Source organism: Lytechinus variegatus, chromosome 2 (assembly GCF_018143015.1).
Source record: "Lytechinus variegatus isolate NC3 chromosome 2, Lvar_3.0, whole genome shotgun sequence".
NCBI classification, from domain to species: Eukaryota; Metazoa; Echinodermata; class Echinoidea; order Temnopleuroida; family Toxopneustidae; genus Lytechinus; species Lytechinus variegatus.
Window position 1 is genome coordinate 18,374,538 of NC_054741.1, and position 17,978 is coordinate 18,392,515.

Consider the following 17,978-nt stretch of genomic DNA (forward strand, 5'->3'; position numbering starts at 1 on the left):
TGTAATTTGGCCATAAGAGTTTGTTTTAACATGAATTTGTCCTTACTTATCCAAGTGTAGAACGATATGCACAAGATAGTTTCCAGACGTGAACTTCCTTCTTTTTTACTCCAAGTATTTTCAAGTAAAATTTTTTTGTGAGCACCATCTTGCTTGATAGTCATACAACAACACAAAACTACTATCACAAGGTTTCGCAGATGCATGCCTTATATTTGTATGACAATATGATAGATGGCATCTCAGTTTTGGATCAAACAAATTTAGTTGAATGACATGTGTTAATCTGTATTTCCATCTTTGCAGTTCATAGACCATAGAGTATTATCACCATCTCTGAAATCATAATGCGTAAAGTATATCCTATCTCTGGAGTTCATTGACCATAGAGTACCATGGTCTGAATCAGGCAGGTTTCTAGCCAGAGCAGTGCGATCTGTAGTTAACTTTTGCTATTAGATACCATTTTGCGTTGAAAGTAGTTTTCCAGATTACAGCCAGTTCACATAATATTTGAAATTCATATTTCAAGTTTTAATAACCCTTGTTTCAATTAAACTGTAATATTTGTGCTGGAATTCAAATTTGCATCTAGGTTGAGTTGGTACTATATACTTTGCTTTTGTCATATCCACAATGAAATGTTCGTTTCATTTCCCGAATAATCTTAAATTTTACATTTAGATTCAAAATAATGGAGAGGTAGAGTGAAATCATAAATCCCACAGTTTCTGAGCTAAGCAATGTTGATTGCAAAATCAATCTGATCTTGGGGTTGAATCAAACTATGCGATTAATTGTTGGGAGTTGCAGTGAACTAAATACAATTCTCATATTACAGGGTCCAGGCAATGAAAGAATCTTAAAAGACAAACAGCTTAATTACTGATGTTAGAATAATTCTTAACAGTTCCTTCCCCACTTTTAATCATGAAATAAAAACTCATGTAAATTAGTTAGTAATAGTGTGAGGTGATTAAAACAAAGAAGAGACCCATGTTTTGGTCTAGTGGAAACCATGCACAATTGTTAAAGTGATGGAGCAATTAGCTGAAGGTCCATTCATACACATGACTATACATATAATCATTACAAAGGAAACAAATTAGTTGAATCCTTATAAGTGCTATTGACTGCTAGCAATTAGTATTGTGGTCGTAAATCTAAACCGTGAAGGACCAGTCTATACAACTTATTTCCTAATATTTGTCTAATGACTTTAAAAGATTGTAGCCCTTAATCAAAAGACAGGGTACCAAGAATCACTATTTTTTTGGCATGCAGGAAAAATGAAACCTAACCTCACAAAAGGCATGACCTTGTGTAAACTTGTCGCACAGGTCATTAACGCCTGCCAATCTTATAAGAGTACACAAAGCATATCCCTTTTCCGGAATAGAAGGAGGGGTGTTTTGTAATCTTTGTTTGTTTGGAAAATGATTTATTAAAAATCAGTCTAGTCTTGCATGCAACCTCTAAAGTAGTTGAAAAACTCCTTTTTTTAAGTGGGGGGGGGGGTAGGATGGGCATGTAGGAACTTTGTTGTGTGGGCACCCGATAGTGCTAAGATTAATTGCCAATTTCACCTCAATGCTCATTACACGTATATCAAATGAGCCATTACATTTGCTTTCACAAACTTTGGGAACTGGCACACAGATAATGCAAACGCACTTTGCATTATGACATTCAGGAAATGGATTAGGAATGAGTGATGGGGTTTTAAACATTTAGTATTTTTTTAAAAGATTGTTTCATTTTCCATGTTTATTACCAGAAGATAAGCAGAGTTCATGTAGTCTGTTACTTTTGCTCAAACCTATTTTGTGGGCATTTTTTTAAATGCACTTACCATTTTTCAAAGTGAAATAATTTGACTTTGAAAAATTGATGAAGATTATTTTTTATGTCTTCTGTCAGAAAAAACAATTCATGTTTCTTTCTCGTTTTTTCTGATTTCTCAAATATAACGAAATTCAATTTTGCATATTATCTCTTTATTAATAATAATATTCATAATATTCTGCATTTATATAGCGCTTAACAGAAGCGCTTTACAGATATATAATTACCCCGTTCATCGGATCCTGATATGCCCGCATACAGTGTATGCACTTTCTCCACTCCCTGGGGAGCATTCCAATAAGAGTTCCAAGACTCTATTGCTCGGCATACTACATAGGCTTTCGCATCCTACCGGGAACCCATTTAACCCCTGGGTGGAGAGTGGCAAATTGCAATTACTATAATTCTTTGATCACTTTTATTTTTCCATAGAAATAAAACTTCTCTAATAATGTATAACAAAGAGATAGAGACAGAAAAGAAACAGATTTAAAGAAAGAATAGAGAGTTAAAAAATATATATGGAGAGAAAGTATGAGAAGGGGAGGAGTTGAATGGGGGAAATGACCCCCCCCCCAAAAAAAAAAAGATTGATAATACAATAAATATACATAGATGTTCCACAAAAGGGATTTGTAATAAAGGTTGATGGCTTCTAGTTTTATGGTGGGAAAGTACCACCCTCATTGAAGAAGAAGCTTTGCAAAGCAATTGATGAAAACACATTTAGGATATGAGAGGGTTTTGATGCATGGATGTGGTTTGCTTCTATCCATTGACTATATTGTTGAAAGGAGGATAGAGTAATAGCGTATCTCTTGTTTGCGTTATGTATCACCTAAAAAGCTATAGTTCTGGCTGGCTGTATATCCTGTCATTACGAGTTTCCTCTTTGTTAAAAGTCTTTTATTCAACCATCTTGACTTTTTGAGGTTATTTTCATGCAATGGAGGACATGGGAGTGCTCAGTTGAGCAGTAATGTGGGTTTCTGTTTATGGGAACTTCCATAACTCTGCTGAACAGCATTTTGCTGTAAACTCCAAGCTGGTTTATAACCAATTACCTAGCAATGATTCAGCAATGATTTCTTTTGTAATATTTCTAACTATTAGTAGTTTAATTGTAATATTGATTGGATATCATTTGGATGTAAAAAAAATGATCTGGAAGCATCAGTTTCATTAATTTCTGTACTAGACTCAAATACTCTTTCTTCAATAACTTTCACTGTAAAAACACTGTTTAAAATTTTAAGCAGGATGTTTTAAGCCTGTCACTCTAACAACTATTGTTTAATCTTTTTAAACAAGTAGTTTAAAAAGTTTAAACAATTACAAAATTTAAACAACTTTTTAGAGTGACAGGCTTAAACAACGTGCTATTCATTTTTGTTGTGTTAAACCATAACTTTTCATGATTACCATTTTTCAAACTATGTAGAAATTAACTCTCATTTCTGATATCAAAACTAATTTAAACACTAGTCTAAACCACATGCAAAAAGGTTTTAATTTATCAATACTGTTAAAAGTCTTTGTTGTTACATTGAGCAAGTTCTGCAGTTTGTAATTGCTCACTCATTTTAATTATGTTCTTAATGTTTGTATATAAGTACGAAAAAATGTCTCTGATTGCAACAAATACATTTATACAACATCATATCATAAAATGCGATTGAGCCTTTATTTATTGCACTATATTTTGGGGTGTATTTTTGACCCTATATCTACATTGGACAAGAGTTAATTGATATGTATTTCTAATTCATGACATCCAAACTCTGTAAATGACTTCCGTAGGCCGCTGACAGATGTTTTTCTCCCAACTAGATGGATAGTATGTTTGGCAAGAGAAAAACAACAGAATAACACGTAAACAATCTGGAAAATGACTATTTGCTCAGGGAGCTCGTAATAGCTTTTCTTCTGCCCATTTCATGGCTCCACTACCATGTAAAGAAGCAACTAGGGCATATCAACTCGAGTCGATTGTCGTCGTAAAATATTGTGTTCCACATTCTCGATCAACAATGATTGTCATTGGGGGTAACATCTACAAATTATTCTGTGTTACATCCTCAACGGAGATTACCCTTCGACAAAATCTTGGTGATTAGAAGGGGAATGTCTTTGTGATTCAATTTTACACGGCTGTTACGCTGTAATTTAGCTAATGTAGTGTAAAAATATTCTCACAGCAAAGATGTTATATTTTCACTCTGGAGGATAATTTTTTTAAATTTTTTATTTGTAGTGGTTATTGATTGTCTGTCTGCGTCTGCATTGTTTGGTCAAGCAAATAAAGACTATAACCATTTAGGAACTTCACTTGAGTGGGTCAGCAGAGTGGTTTATGAGTCATAAATGAGTGAAAGAAGAAAGTTGATATATTTCTTGTCACTAATTTACACCACTGTTGTAAATGAATACTGATATTTTCATTTTATTTCATTTTGTTTATTTCCATTTTCAACAATGACAGTTTGTTTTGTACAGTTTGACATATAAATAACAAAACATATTTCAAGTATCCCTGTACAAAAATTATATTCAAGATATTACATATCAGGTTGGAAATGGAGGAGGCTGGTACAAAGCAGAGCTTGTAGAGTGCAGCCTCCTAATAAATGTTCTTATTAGGTGGTTTCAGACCGCCTCGAAGTTCGCCAGTTCCAGGTATTCTCTGATCGGGAAATTTACTCCGATCAGAAAATACCAGGTATTTTGGTAATGTGAAAGCAAACTACGCGTAATTTCCCCGAAAGAAAATACCCGCTAAATAGTAGGTACTTGGCGAAATTACGAGAACTTTCGTGGGGATTTTTCCAAGGTCGCAGGTATTTTGGCGATGTGAAAGCAAATTACAGGAACTTTTAGCCCAGCGTGTCGTTGGGCACGGCGGTGTGGGTGGCTGCTGGGCTAGTGATTTTGAATCTCGCGCCTTGCCTGCTTATCAGACCATACTGCGCATGCTCGTAACTTCAGGAACTTATCCCGAAGGATGTGTTTCGGGGCGGTGTGAATGCAGGAATAATTAACGGGTATTTTTTAGCCTTAAAAGTTCTCGTAATTTAACAGGGATTCTTGTGATCGAGGCGGTTTGAAACCACCTGTAGTTACATAGCATATAAAAATCAAAATAACAACTTGAGCATTAACCAGTTAAATTAAAAAGAAATGGGGGAAATTAAGATAGAAAAGGACATAAGAAATAAGATATAGGTTATTTATCATTTCCATATGCCAATAAGAAGTTTATATTATTTCAATTTACTTGTTGAGTCTCAATATGTTTTGGACAGATTGAGAAAGATCATTTTAGTTTTATTTATCATTTAATTATTGTGCTCAAACTTAGATACTTGCACAAAGTACAGGTGCTGCAAACAATACTTGATATGTTTCACAGTCTTTCAAAACCATGTGCCTCATGAATGGTTCTTTCTGCCAATTTTAATGATTTTCTTTGCCACTATTGAAGCATGCATAGTCGTAATTGAAAAGCTTACAAATATCATATGTAATTTTTACCCGTTTTTCCATATCCGTGTAATTTCTATTTGTAATAAACAATTAACTGTATGTTTGTTTTCCTTTTCTGTTTTCTCTTTGTTTCCTCCATATTATCGCCTCATCAACCACCAACCCACAGGACTTTATTACCGTAAGTAATGATGTGAATTTGCCAAATTTATAATAATTTCATTTGGGGGTTTGTTGTTTTCTATCCTTCTGAAACTCTGTTCTCTAATTTTGTTTTGCCTTTAATATATTTTTAATCCATTAAATTTGCAATTAAGTTGCTTGACTTTGATTAACAGATGTCATTTACAGGATATAAAAACAACAACAATGAACATGAACACAAAGAAAATGTACATGTGACTCTTACAAAAAATATTTTAACGAGTTAATCAATGCTACGGTATACCTGGATGTAATATATTGTTGTAAGATGTCACTTTTTGTTGGAAACATACTTTTTCACATTTTACATGTAGTACTATTATTTCCTTTATATTATTTCTAATGAGTCAATTTAAAAGTAAACCAGGTGTGTGTTTTTTACCTACTTTCAGCCATTTGGCTGGAATAATATTTTTAATTATGTTTTTATATTGTAAATTTATTGTTATATGTGGATGAAAGGTATTTGCTTGAGCTTAAATTTGAAGTAGAAAATCAATATCATGCATTATCAAGCTAGAATATGATAAGAGAAAATCACACTTGGAAGCCCATTTATTGAATGATTTCTTCAGCTTATAATCAAAGTAATGCCTTGGACAAAAAAAATATTTAAAAAAACATCTTAAAGGGCCTGTTCATTAAAATATATAGATTTTCATCATATATACAAATTTGTGCTCTATTTGATATTAAAGTTCATGAGTATATCTTTTTTCTATTTTTATCATATCCCTGTTTGTTTGTTCTCTCATCTCCTTTCTTCTCATGGACCTGACTGCTTCCTGACCAATCTCGGGATATTGGGCTTTTCTAAACCGTCGACTGGCCTGGTTATTGTTGCCGTATGCTGCCTCATTTTTGGCGGGTTTTGGTCACATCAGGGGGTGAGTAAGTCTGCACGGTGTTAACAAGATTAGCTCCAAAACACGGGCAGGTTTGATCTATACAACCGCCATGAATTCATCTGTTTCTGACCGTCATATCCCTTAACAATGAAACCTTAACAGCAAAGTTGTGACAATACAAATTGCTCTTGCAGCAATAGTGGCAATTCTCACACCTTTTCTTGTTCTTTTCTTATCATAGTCCCATTCATTTGATTTTATGTATTGAACTTTCCCAGGATTGCTAATTATTTACCCTGTTGAATAGTTGAATATCTCTTAAATGGCATCCTTTTTCTTTCTGGATATTAGGCTTGACATTTTGGGTTACTTTGATTCAGCTTTAAAAGTTATGTATTAGAACTCTTTATCCTAGATGAAATTAAATCAAGCAATAGTGTAGAATCAGGATAGCTCTAAAAATCCAACCTTTCTGAATGATCAAATAGAATACAGAAGCGATTACGTCAGTTGCCATGGTGTCATGGCGGCCTGGTTCTAAAAAAGAATGAACCCAGAATGAAAGTGTGTGTTTCTCAAAGGAGAAAATGGCTTCTATCGGAATTCAAATGTGTACAGACATTCGTCAGAACCAGCCGCCATAACACCATAGCAACTGACGTCACACTTTGGTACTCTGTAGATTCGGCATGTTAGATTGCTCTAGTGTATATATATGTTCATGTATATCCTGCCAATCTCTTAATTCTCATTATACACTTTGTAGAATTGTATATGTCCTGTTTCAGTCTCACCTTTTCACTGTATTTTCTAATAACACGTAAAAAACAAAACGTACAAAATCACAAAAAAACACCAATATCTTCATTAGAACAAACGTATAGAGAAGGAGGGAGAGAGAGAAGGGGAAGACGGATTGGAAGAGAATTCCCCACCTTCAATCCATCAGACTATTCTGCATTATCTATATTTGATATAAAAGTGCAGTTATTCAGACATTGATAGATTACCAGTGTTTCTTGTGGAGGAATCTAACAAACAGGTCATGGGATAAAAGGGAACGACAAGAATAAGTGGATGAAAATCCTCCTGTTTGCCCGCATTGTAGAACACATGTCAATGGTGAAGGACTCTTCATGAAAGGCACGTCACAAACATTTCCGCTTTAGGGCTGGGACTGAGGGATGAAATCGCTGATGGGATAAGCCGGACATTGGCATCCTACTCCAACATGTCGGGGGTCCATCAATGAACGATAGTAGAGTGCCTCCATAAGAAGATGGATTAGGATACACTGCGCAGGGGAGCGTCGCAGCAATCGCTCAATTGTCCTTTGGCCATTCATTGCCGATTTACGTGCCTTCGAAGGTGTGAAATAACACTGTAGTCTTGATGTCTTTAATTGAATTAATCCAGTAAGTTTTATGATTGTGGTCAATAGTTTAAAAGCAAAGAGGGAGAGAGAGAGAGGTGAGATTGAAGTGAAGAGAAAAAAAAACATGTTGCAAGGAAATGGTTTGTCATCTTTTGCTGAAGACGTTTTGATGAGCATTGATGAAGGATTACATGGGTTTGATGAGATTTTGTAGGAGGAGGAAGCAAAAAGTTTGAAGTAACCTGTTGTAGGTTGATACAAAAGCTTGAAGGGGGAGGTTAGAATGAGGGGAACACTGCCATACTTCAGAATTAGATCAAAAGGGATTAAAGATCTTTAAATGTAAATAGGGATGATAAGCTTTTCATTTATTAACTGCTTGGAACACCTTTAATTGACGGCCATCTCAATAGAGGTGACTGGCCGTGGGTGTCCTTGGTTCTCAATTGCAGCTTTTCCAAAGGAAAATGCAGGACGTATTGAGATTGAATTTTTATGGGGAAAACAACTCTCTCATGTTGGAAATGTTTTTGAAGTTTTTGCGACTGTAGAGTATTAATCCTACAAACATGTTTAGTAAATGTTTAGAGATTAAGAATTAGAAGAAATCAAATTACAATTGAAAAGTGGGCTGTATATATAACAAGCAATGCCACCTGGATTTCCTTGATATTCTTCGCTGATGTTTAATTCGAAGGCTGGCATTGAAATCAGCAGAAGATTGAGAAAGTTGGGGAAATTAAAATTGTGATGGTAATTATGACAAAATGCAGAAATCATTCATACATTAAACTGAAACAGGGTCAAATTGATTATCGTAAGCTTGGTAGAACATGCTTAAACAAAGAACTGTTTATCAAACATTGAGGGTTAATCTATGTAGCAAATTGCTATCTCAAAATGACAATCTAATTTAATCTGCAGAACGGAAATCTTTTAAAATCAAAGTGCAGTTTAGAGGTAATTAACAAACATGATCGGTTAATTTGGGAGATTTAAAAAAAAGCCCAGATAATTTGAACAAGAAGGGTCACAAACACACCTGAGAATTTGATAATACTTTCTTTGTAGAGAGCAGGAATGTTTGCAATGAGAGAAATAACTGATTTATTCTTGAGAAGATTGTTGACAGAATATGACCAATACAGATGTCCAGAGTCCCTTGAATATTGTGTGAAAGATAGACCAGGGCCATATAACATGAAGCTTAGTGATTGATCGTGGCACAGATTTTTATGATCGATCATACACAATAATCAATAAAATCTATCATAGAAATTAGCCCTAATTGATAAGGTATATATGACAGGGCCGAGATATGATTTTATGTAGAGGGGATAGGCACAAAAAAAATTAAGTGATATATCTATATGCTGAGAACTTAGTGGTGGTTCTTATTGACCGTCGTGTCAGTCAATTTTGGTCCTAAAATCAATTTTGAGATTTTTGCAGAAAACTAAAGTACAAGTCCAATTCTATACATAAATGAATTTATTTTAGTTTCTGAGGTATGTGAGAGTTTTCATGGCAATGCCATACAAATTGTTGATAGAATGCGCAAATCCCATTTGAAACGTGTACTGTAGCAAAGTTAATATGCAAATGCATGGCCAGTCAAACTGCCGTATCTGCACTGCATTAACTCTGTACATGAAAGAGCGATACAGCCTTTTGCTTGATCCCCCCATGGCATTTTTGTACAGGGAAAGTCTAAACCTCTCAAACTGAAATTACAAGCATGGAGCTCTATTGCAATATTTTCTCTGATCCTTGGTTTTGTGTTAAAATAAAGATGCCAATGTCAAGCAATTGTCTTTCCAACCATGCGTTTTTATAGCAATCAAAATTTTGCAGGGCTGGGGAACAAAGTGTGGAAATTGTTAGTAAAGTTTGAATTTACTGAAAATAAATTACACAAAAATTGAAATGACAATTCAAGTTTGCTTTTGAAAATGTAACATGATGACTTCACTTCCTGCTATAACATCCAGTAATTTTTGGTCAGTTAAAAAAACCCCACTTTTTAAAGAAATTCTAAAGAAAAAAGATGGATAACTTACATTTTCTGTTGCAAAATATCCTTTTTATGTCAAGATGATAAAAGGAATTTGTGGCCATTGAAGAATTAAACCCGCAAATGTGGTCAATTTGTGGTCGTCAGATTAGTTATTGTGTCTTTAAAGTGAAGGCAGATTCAAGCATTTGCATGCATTGCAAGTCTGCTCAGATCCTGTATGTTCCATCTTATGATTTATTTGAAAGAAAATCTTGGAATAAAAGGAAACAAAATTATAGGATTGAGCTGATTTATCTTCTATTACAGGCAAAGTACATTATAACAAGGTGAAACTGATTATTCCAAAGCTTAAATGCTTGGTAAAAGGACACTTAGGAATAAAGAAGAATTTATTTAGATATTTAGGGAAAGTTTAATCTCATAAATTGCATTGGGATATTCACTCAATGTTTCATATTGGTGTAAAGCAAAAACATCATTGTTTGTTAAATTAGTTGTGAACATTTGAGCCTTCTCGTGATATCAGCATTTTCAAGGAAAAGAGGCTAGTGTCAGTAAACATTTTTTAGGTTTTTTTTTTTTTATTTGGACTCATTTCACAACCAAACTCTTTGATATTTATGGTCAGACTTCAAAGTTGTTGAAAGTAATGAATAGGACAGGATACATATAACACAGAGATGAATTTACATTCTGATGTTATTATTTTGTGATTATTATTAGTATGTTATTGTTAACAGTTGTAGTATTAGTAGTAGTAGTAATAGTAGTAGTAGTAGTAGTAGTAGTAGTAGTAGTAGTAGTAGTAGTAGTAGTAGCAGTAGTGGTAGTAGTAAAGTAGTAGTAGTAAGAGTAGTAGTAGACGTAGAAGTAAAAAAAAGGAGGAGGAAAGGGAGCAGCAACAGCAGAAGAACAACAACAAGAAGAAGAAGAAGAAGAAAACAAAGGAGAAGGAGGAGAAGAAGAAGAAGAAGAAGAATAAGGAGAAGGAGAAGAAGAAGAAGAAGGAGGAGAAGAAGAAGAAGAAGAAGAAGAAGAAGAAGAAGAAGGAGAAGAAGGAGAAGAAGAAGAAGAAGAAGAAGAAGAAGAAGAAGAAGAAGAAGAAGGAGAAGGAGAAGAAGAAGAAGGAGAAGAAGGAGAAGGAGGAGAAGAAGAAGAAGGAGGGGGAGGGGTTGTAATAGTAGTAGTATTGAATATTATCATGATGATATCATAATCATCATCTTCATTATCATCTTCCTCATGTTCTCTTTCACCCCCTACCCCATTTTGATCTTTATTGCAATCAATATAATCATTGTATAGAATATATAGATAAAAGATAGTTCAGCTTGTGCGAAAGTCAACGCGTTGTACAAGTCTGAAGTCTGAATGTGAAACTACCATACCATGTTCTGTTTGAATGAAAATGTCTTGGGTCTGAATTCTGGAGACGAGACTGGTTGATGATGTATAAGATCCAACATACCTCTAAGGTATCTCGGGATGGACTGCTATTGGAAGTCTGCCTGACTCTCTAATATTGACTCATACTACCACTGTACACACATTCTGACAATAACCTCACTACTCCCTACAACCCCTAATCCATCTTCAAACAGCATTCCATCCCTTCGGATTCATATCCCCGCAAAAAGAAACCATTGATTTTGGACATAAACGACAACGGCCCGCTTTATGTTGGTTGTTTTTCCGCGGCCGGGTTTCATTTTTTTCTGTTGGATGATCGCTGAACGAGGTGATTGATGATTGGGTTTTATTCTCTTGCCCGGCACAGAGTGACTGGGAGGAGGCCGGCAGAGATAAGTCACTGCCGTCATCACTTTAGGATGAGAGCTAGGCCGCGTTTAGCGCGATCAATGCGGATTACACACTTCTGTTCAAACATGGAGCTGCGTGCATCGCATGCTTCTTACGTGGCCAGGCCTGGTCAAACAAGTGGCGACTCCTTGAGCAATTAAGAGAGGAACCAGTCCGTGGTATACCCCGCACTCATCCCCAAACCTACTCACACCCCTGGCAGATTCGGTTTGGGAGATGAGGGGCAAACCATCAAATTGTCATGGCGATGGACCTGGTTTTGTCACGTCACGCTTTTCTTAGGACTTTCGTCCTGCAAACACTTGATGAGCTGGAGTATTTGGCAATAGTGTGATAGGAAGGAATGCAAAGAGTAGGAGAATGTAATTCAACCATGTCCCACTCTATCCAGAATCTCTTCATACAAGTATGACTATGAGGGAGAATGGTGTACACGTACTCAACTTATATTCATGAATGGGGAGGATGACAGAACTTCACTGGAATTTTATTTAGAAAAAACAACCCCACAATCTTGTCTCGTTATTATCAAAGTTATTTCCTTCCTCTGTGTTTGACTGAAAAGTGGAGGATTTTTAAAAAATAAAAAGGGAGAAGTCTGAGGATTATTCAACCGTCAGTATGCATTCAAACATATTGAGATGAAAAGATAGTAAATTTTGACTGATGGAACTTATACAGACCAAGCTTCTAAAGAAAGCAAAATTATTTCTTATGTATAGAAAATTTAGGTTTAATGTAAAGAAGTATTAACTATATAACATATTGCATTGCATTGATATTAAAACTAGTTACTTTACAATAATGTCTTCTACTATGCCTACTACTATTACTATTACTACTACTACTACTACTACTACTACTACTACTACTACTACTACTACTACTCCTACTCCTACTCCTACTCCTACTCCTACTCCTACTACTACTACTACTACTACTACTACTACTACTACTACTACTACTACTAGTACTACTTCAAGTACTACTTCTACTACTAGTACTACTTCTAGTACTACTTCTACTACTACTGCTACTATTACTACTACTATTACTACTACTAATACTACTACTACTACTACTGCTACTACTACTACTACTACTCCTACTACTACTACTCCTACTACTATTACTCTTACTACTACTCCTGCTGCTACTCCTGTTACTATATTACTTCTGCTACTACTGCTCCTGCAACTGCAGCTGCTATTGCTGCTACTACTACTGCTGCTGCTACTATTTCTACTACTGCTACTTCTAGTCCTACTACTGCTGCTGCTATGAATGCAAAGAAATTGATTGATATATGTATAATTTCAGACAATATGCTTATTAATTGCTAGGTGAAAGAAATGTATACATGTGAAATAAGTAAGTCAATACACCAATGCTTAAGATGATCAAGCAAACGTATGCTGCTGATACATTCCTACAGATGAACATGATGATGAGTAGCTATCATTCAGTAGTTCTGTATACCCCATTGTCATGCGTAAACACACATGTAGGTCAGATGAATCAGCCTCCATCCTGACCCCATTCCTCCCCTCATCACCAGGGTTTAGGCGTTAATGGAAGATGATGAGGGTCATAATATTAGTTGCGTTCATATGGTGGCTGATCAACGATGATGGCTAATCATCAATGATAACAGGTCTTGAACTTCGAGGATCGTGCACGTGACACCTCATTTTTAAGATTCAACTTTAGAGGGAGAGGCCTTGTTCAATGGTCATATTACAGAACCGGAAGCATCGCGGTCATGCTAAATTTTTAGACCTTTGGTTATGGTATCCTGTCCACATTATGCTTATGAAAATAATAATGAGAAATAAAAACAAATGACCAAAACATATTAAAAAAACATTAAAAAACAAGTGACACGATCAGCAGAGCATTTCAAATAATGATTTTAGTTAATTACAGAAGTTTTTATTTTTGCTTAATATATAGAAAAAATTAAGAAATTGAGATATGAATTGACTGAAATGCAATTTAATAATGGACTTCAGTGGATGCTGAATTTTAAATACGAGACAGTTTTAAAGTTTGAAGAGTTTTAAAAGTAAAAGTGATAGAATTGTTCATAATTAAGGAGTACAAATTCTAATTCAAAACTATGAAGGGAGACCCCCTTAGATTGTGGATGGAGTGAAGGTCAGAAGAATTTTAATTTTCAAATAAAATACGAGCTAATCATCCACCTTTGTCAGTTATGAATGTCGTGTGAACCTAACTTTTGGTGATATAACTGGTATAGATGATGAGGATGAGACCATATCAATGCCACTGATGATGACACTGATATTGATTAGTGATGATGGATTGTGGGTAAATGGGAGATGGGTAATGCCTATAGGAAGGTAACGAAGGGTGGTCCTTGTCCTCTACCTGTTCTTCATGTGCTTAAATTTTTTGGAAAGTTTTACGTTATACTCATTTTTTTTCTGAAACAAACATCCAACATATGCGTCAATATGCGTAGAAAAAAGATTAGCTGAACACACACCCATACATCTATCTAGGTCTATTAATTTCATACATTTTTTTATATTCGTATTTGTCTATCCACCCTCTCACCCCCCCATCCCCTCTCTCCCTGCCCTTTCTCTCCCATGCTTTTTTTGCTCCCCTCTCTTTCTCTCCTCACTCTTTCCTATCTATCTATTTATTTATCTATCTATTTATCTATCTATTGACACACCCAAACCCACCTACCTTCCCACCCACCATTTTATACCAATTCTTTATTTTTCACATATGTGTCCAATCAATGCAATAGTTCATTAAGACATCTCACCTGTAAGCTTGCTTTTCCTTAAGTTATATCTGTAATGAATATATTTTTTTTAATGTCTACTATATACATACATTTGTAAATAATAAGGAAATTGATTAATATTTGTTTTTCTTTCATTTGTTTCTTCCACGATTTGTCTCCTATTCTTTTCTTCTGGCTTCTGGTTGCTTATGGGTATTGCATCGCCACCAACAGTTTGTAAGTATCCAGTGATTATCCTTTATTTATATTCTATTTACATAAATGTCTTTATGATTAATCCTTCCTTTTTCCTTAAATGTTATGGTACGTGTACAACACAATTATGAAATTTTGATTGAAAAAAATGAGTCATGAATAAAGAAGAACTTTGTTTTGTGACGCATACAGACAGATAGAGACGTATATGTATATCTTGTTTTAGATCTCTCATGGAGAGAGATGCTTTATTAAAACTTATCACGGGAGATCTAGAAGATGAATCATAAATGTTCTCAGGCAAGAAATTGCAATTAAATCATACAGGCCAACGGTACTAATCCCTCGCCCTGTACGTCTAGCCCACATATCAATATCGCTAGAACAACAATGGCATGAGGGAAAATCTTGTAAAGTTTTGAAAAGATAACAGTCCTGCGACTGAGTGTACAGGTCCTTAGTCTCCATGCTTTGATTGCATATAGACGACGAGGAGGAGCTGAATTGCCGGTTGTGTTTACAAAACTCTGATCCTCTGCCTATCAGCATCCCCGATCTCGTTGCCAGAGGTGATGTGGTATCTGTGGAGTTTGCCCCCCTTCATAAAGGAAGATGGAGGGGGCGGCAATAGCCCCCCTGTATAGGACTCGAGAATAACATACACCTACTGTAAACTCTAACCCCCGGGCTCTGTGCTGCTAGTAGGTGCGAATATATGAGCCCATGTCATTGCGCTGTCGTATATGTACTCCCACTTGGTTCATATGTATGGGTTGGTGTCTGAGCGGTGCAATAACCAGGATATACTTTCCTCAGGGTCAAACCTCAGCAAGCGCCTTCTAATCAGGTGAACTCCCCCAAGTAATTGCCAATCCCAATACAAACAATCCTATCCTATTTTCCCTTTCAGACATGATTATTTCTTTATTTCTTGTCCTTCTATAAATTCTTCTGTATCTTTTGGTCGACTCGCTTACGTTCCATCTTGAGATCCGGGGAGCATCGCCAGGAGGCAGTGGGGATACGGTGGTCTGTTGTTAGTGCTATGATTTTCATTTTGTTAAATTAGTGATCAATGTCATTTGTTTTTTACCAATGCGAGGAATGGGTATCGGGTATCTAGACCTCTGCATGCTACAGTTCTTCACAATGATTGTTATTTTGCTAATAGGCTATCAGATAGCAGAGGTACAGCTAGCCCACCATGGCGAAACAACGTGTAGTTGGTTTTGTCAGCTGGAGAGGGTTTTGTGCCTTTAATGGAATATCACGTTCAATGAAAATTGACCTCTTCATGGAATGTTTTTTGCATTTTTGCAGGTATGATATTTTCCTAATGTTTCAGAAATTATGTATTTCTCTTAAATAAGGTAAAAGTAATCCTTAGAAATATCTAAAGTAGATTAATTTTGTGCCTGAAATTGAACAGAGATTACACCAAAACAGTTTGTAAACAATGTCTTTATACTATTATTCCTATACTCTGGCTATACTAGCTAGGTAGGCCCTTGTTCAATTTTTTGTCCAAATTTTCTTGGACATGCAATTTTAAAACAGGCTAAATTTATATGATCAAGCATGCTTATCAATCCCCAGATACACAAATGTAGCTCTATGTAGATGATCATGTGACCTCAATTAGGTCACATGACTATTGTCACCTTGGGGTCATAGAGGGCATGGAAGAACTATCAAACATGGTTTGTTGTCTCGTCCCTCCTCAAACTCTATTTCTTCTCCAGTCTGCATACACTCAATAAGCAGTGATCAGTGCAAAAAGGCACAAGTGCTTTTTGTTTTATTTTCAGGAATAGATGAGAAAGTTCACCTCTGTTTTGATGTCAGGTGTATAGGTGTCCATACTTTCATGACTTGTAATGATGCTGTCCTTCGGATTTTGAGGAAGGGTAACATGATATGAGTGAACCGATTGCTCAATGAATTCATTGTCAGTGCAATAGAAGTATTATAGAATACAGTTTTTGGAAAACAGTCTGGATCAACCTAGATATACATTTGATAATCCATCAGAAATAATGCAACAAACCTGATTAAGCTATTCAAACTTTGGAGTTATTTGTATCTTGTCAAAACATAGCAGTCTGCATATAAAGGATGAATTCATTATTCTACATGCCACCTTTTTGGTAGCAATTTAGATGGAATTATGTCCTTTTGAATCTGAGACACAGACCTATCAGTAACGATATCAGTTCCTTTTGTTTAGGACTGGGGGCCAAACACCAGACTTGGAACCAATTAAGACCCCCAATTAGACGCCACTAGGTCCTGTCCTTGGTCCTTGACAGGTCCTGCTCTAGCCTCACCTCCCCAGCCGACCTTAGAACATGGATGTCAGTACAAAGAAGACCTCAATTGTTCCAAATTGTTGCCCCTGAAAGAAGATAAATATGATGGGTTGGTGTTATTGCATATTAAAAATAATTAATATTTTACCCTTTGCTTCTATCCATTGGCGTTTGATGAAGAAAGCACACACAAATTTTTCAGTTTACAGTGATGGAAGAGACCATTTTTTTAGGAGGGAGTGGGGGCATGCAGACATATTAACACTTTTCAATGCTCTTTCGGGTTTCCTGAGTTAGTGTCATTTCACCATTCTATTGGTGTTTTCATGAACAGCAATGGAGGTTGAAATTTGTGTGGTGTTTGACATTTAAAATAATAATAAAATGAATTAAAAAGATATCCACTGATATCCTTCAAATTTGATATTTGTTCATTTGTCACTTAATGTCTTTAGAACAGGTTTTGTTTTATAATACTAAATAGGTTCATTATTGCGGATTGAAATAATCGCTAGAGGGTATTCATTTGTCTCGCAATCTACTATGGTCAACAAGGAAATTCGTGATCACTCTCGCAAAAAGTGTTCACTGGCTTTCTAGGAAATTCGTGATCACTCTCGCAAAAAGTGTTCACTAGCTTACTAGGTTTTGTTTTGTATAAACTTTTTTTGTTGAAAATTACTGTTTGAATTTACATTTCCACAGAGTAATTTTGTTTTAGCATTTGGGTATTCATGTGGTTGAATATTTCACTTAAATGGTGATTATCAAAGACAAGTTCTTATTGGATATGTTTAGATTCATGTTGCATTGGTGCAATCGTAAGGAAGAAAACAGAATAATTTTCCCCAGACCGCAACGGTATAAAGGGTCATTTGTTTTTCACATCAAAATAATGGTATTCATTTTACTATGTTTTGGTGAACTCACCCAATTTCAATTATGAATTATTGATTATAAATAATTTAGAAATTTCAAAATTGACTACTCCTGAATACTTTATAAGTTGCTATGTAATTAAATTGTTGCTGATGATAATCAATTTTTTTTAATCAGTGAAAGTCTGTATTTTATAGTCTAGGCAACCTCTGGATTATAG

At 35.4% G+C, this 17,978-nt stretch overlaps 1 long non-coding RNA gene across 1 annotated transcript; it reads left to right on the plus strand.

Annotated features, from left to right (window-relative positions):
• The first annotated feature begins 5,327 nt into the window (after window positions 1-5,327).
• LOC121407485 lies at window positions 5,328-17,322 on the plus strand. The gene is made up of 3 exons (XR_005968921.1): window positions 5,328-5,509; window positions 6,417-6,419; window positions 14,589-17,322. It is a non-coding gene; the product is annotated as an uncharacterized LOC121407485 (long non-coding RNA).
• Window positions 17,323-17,978: the final 656 nt, after the last annotated feature.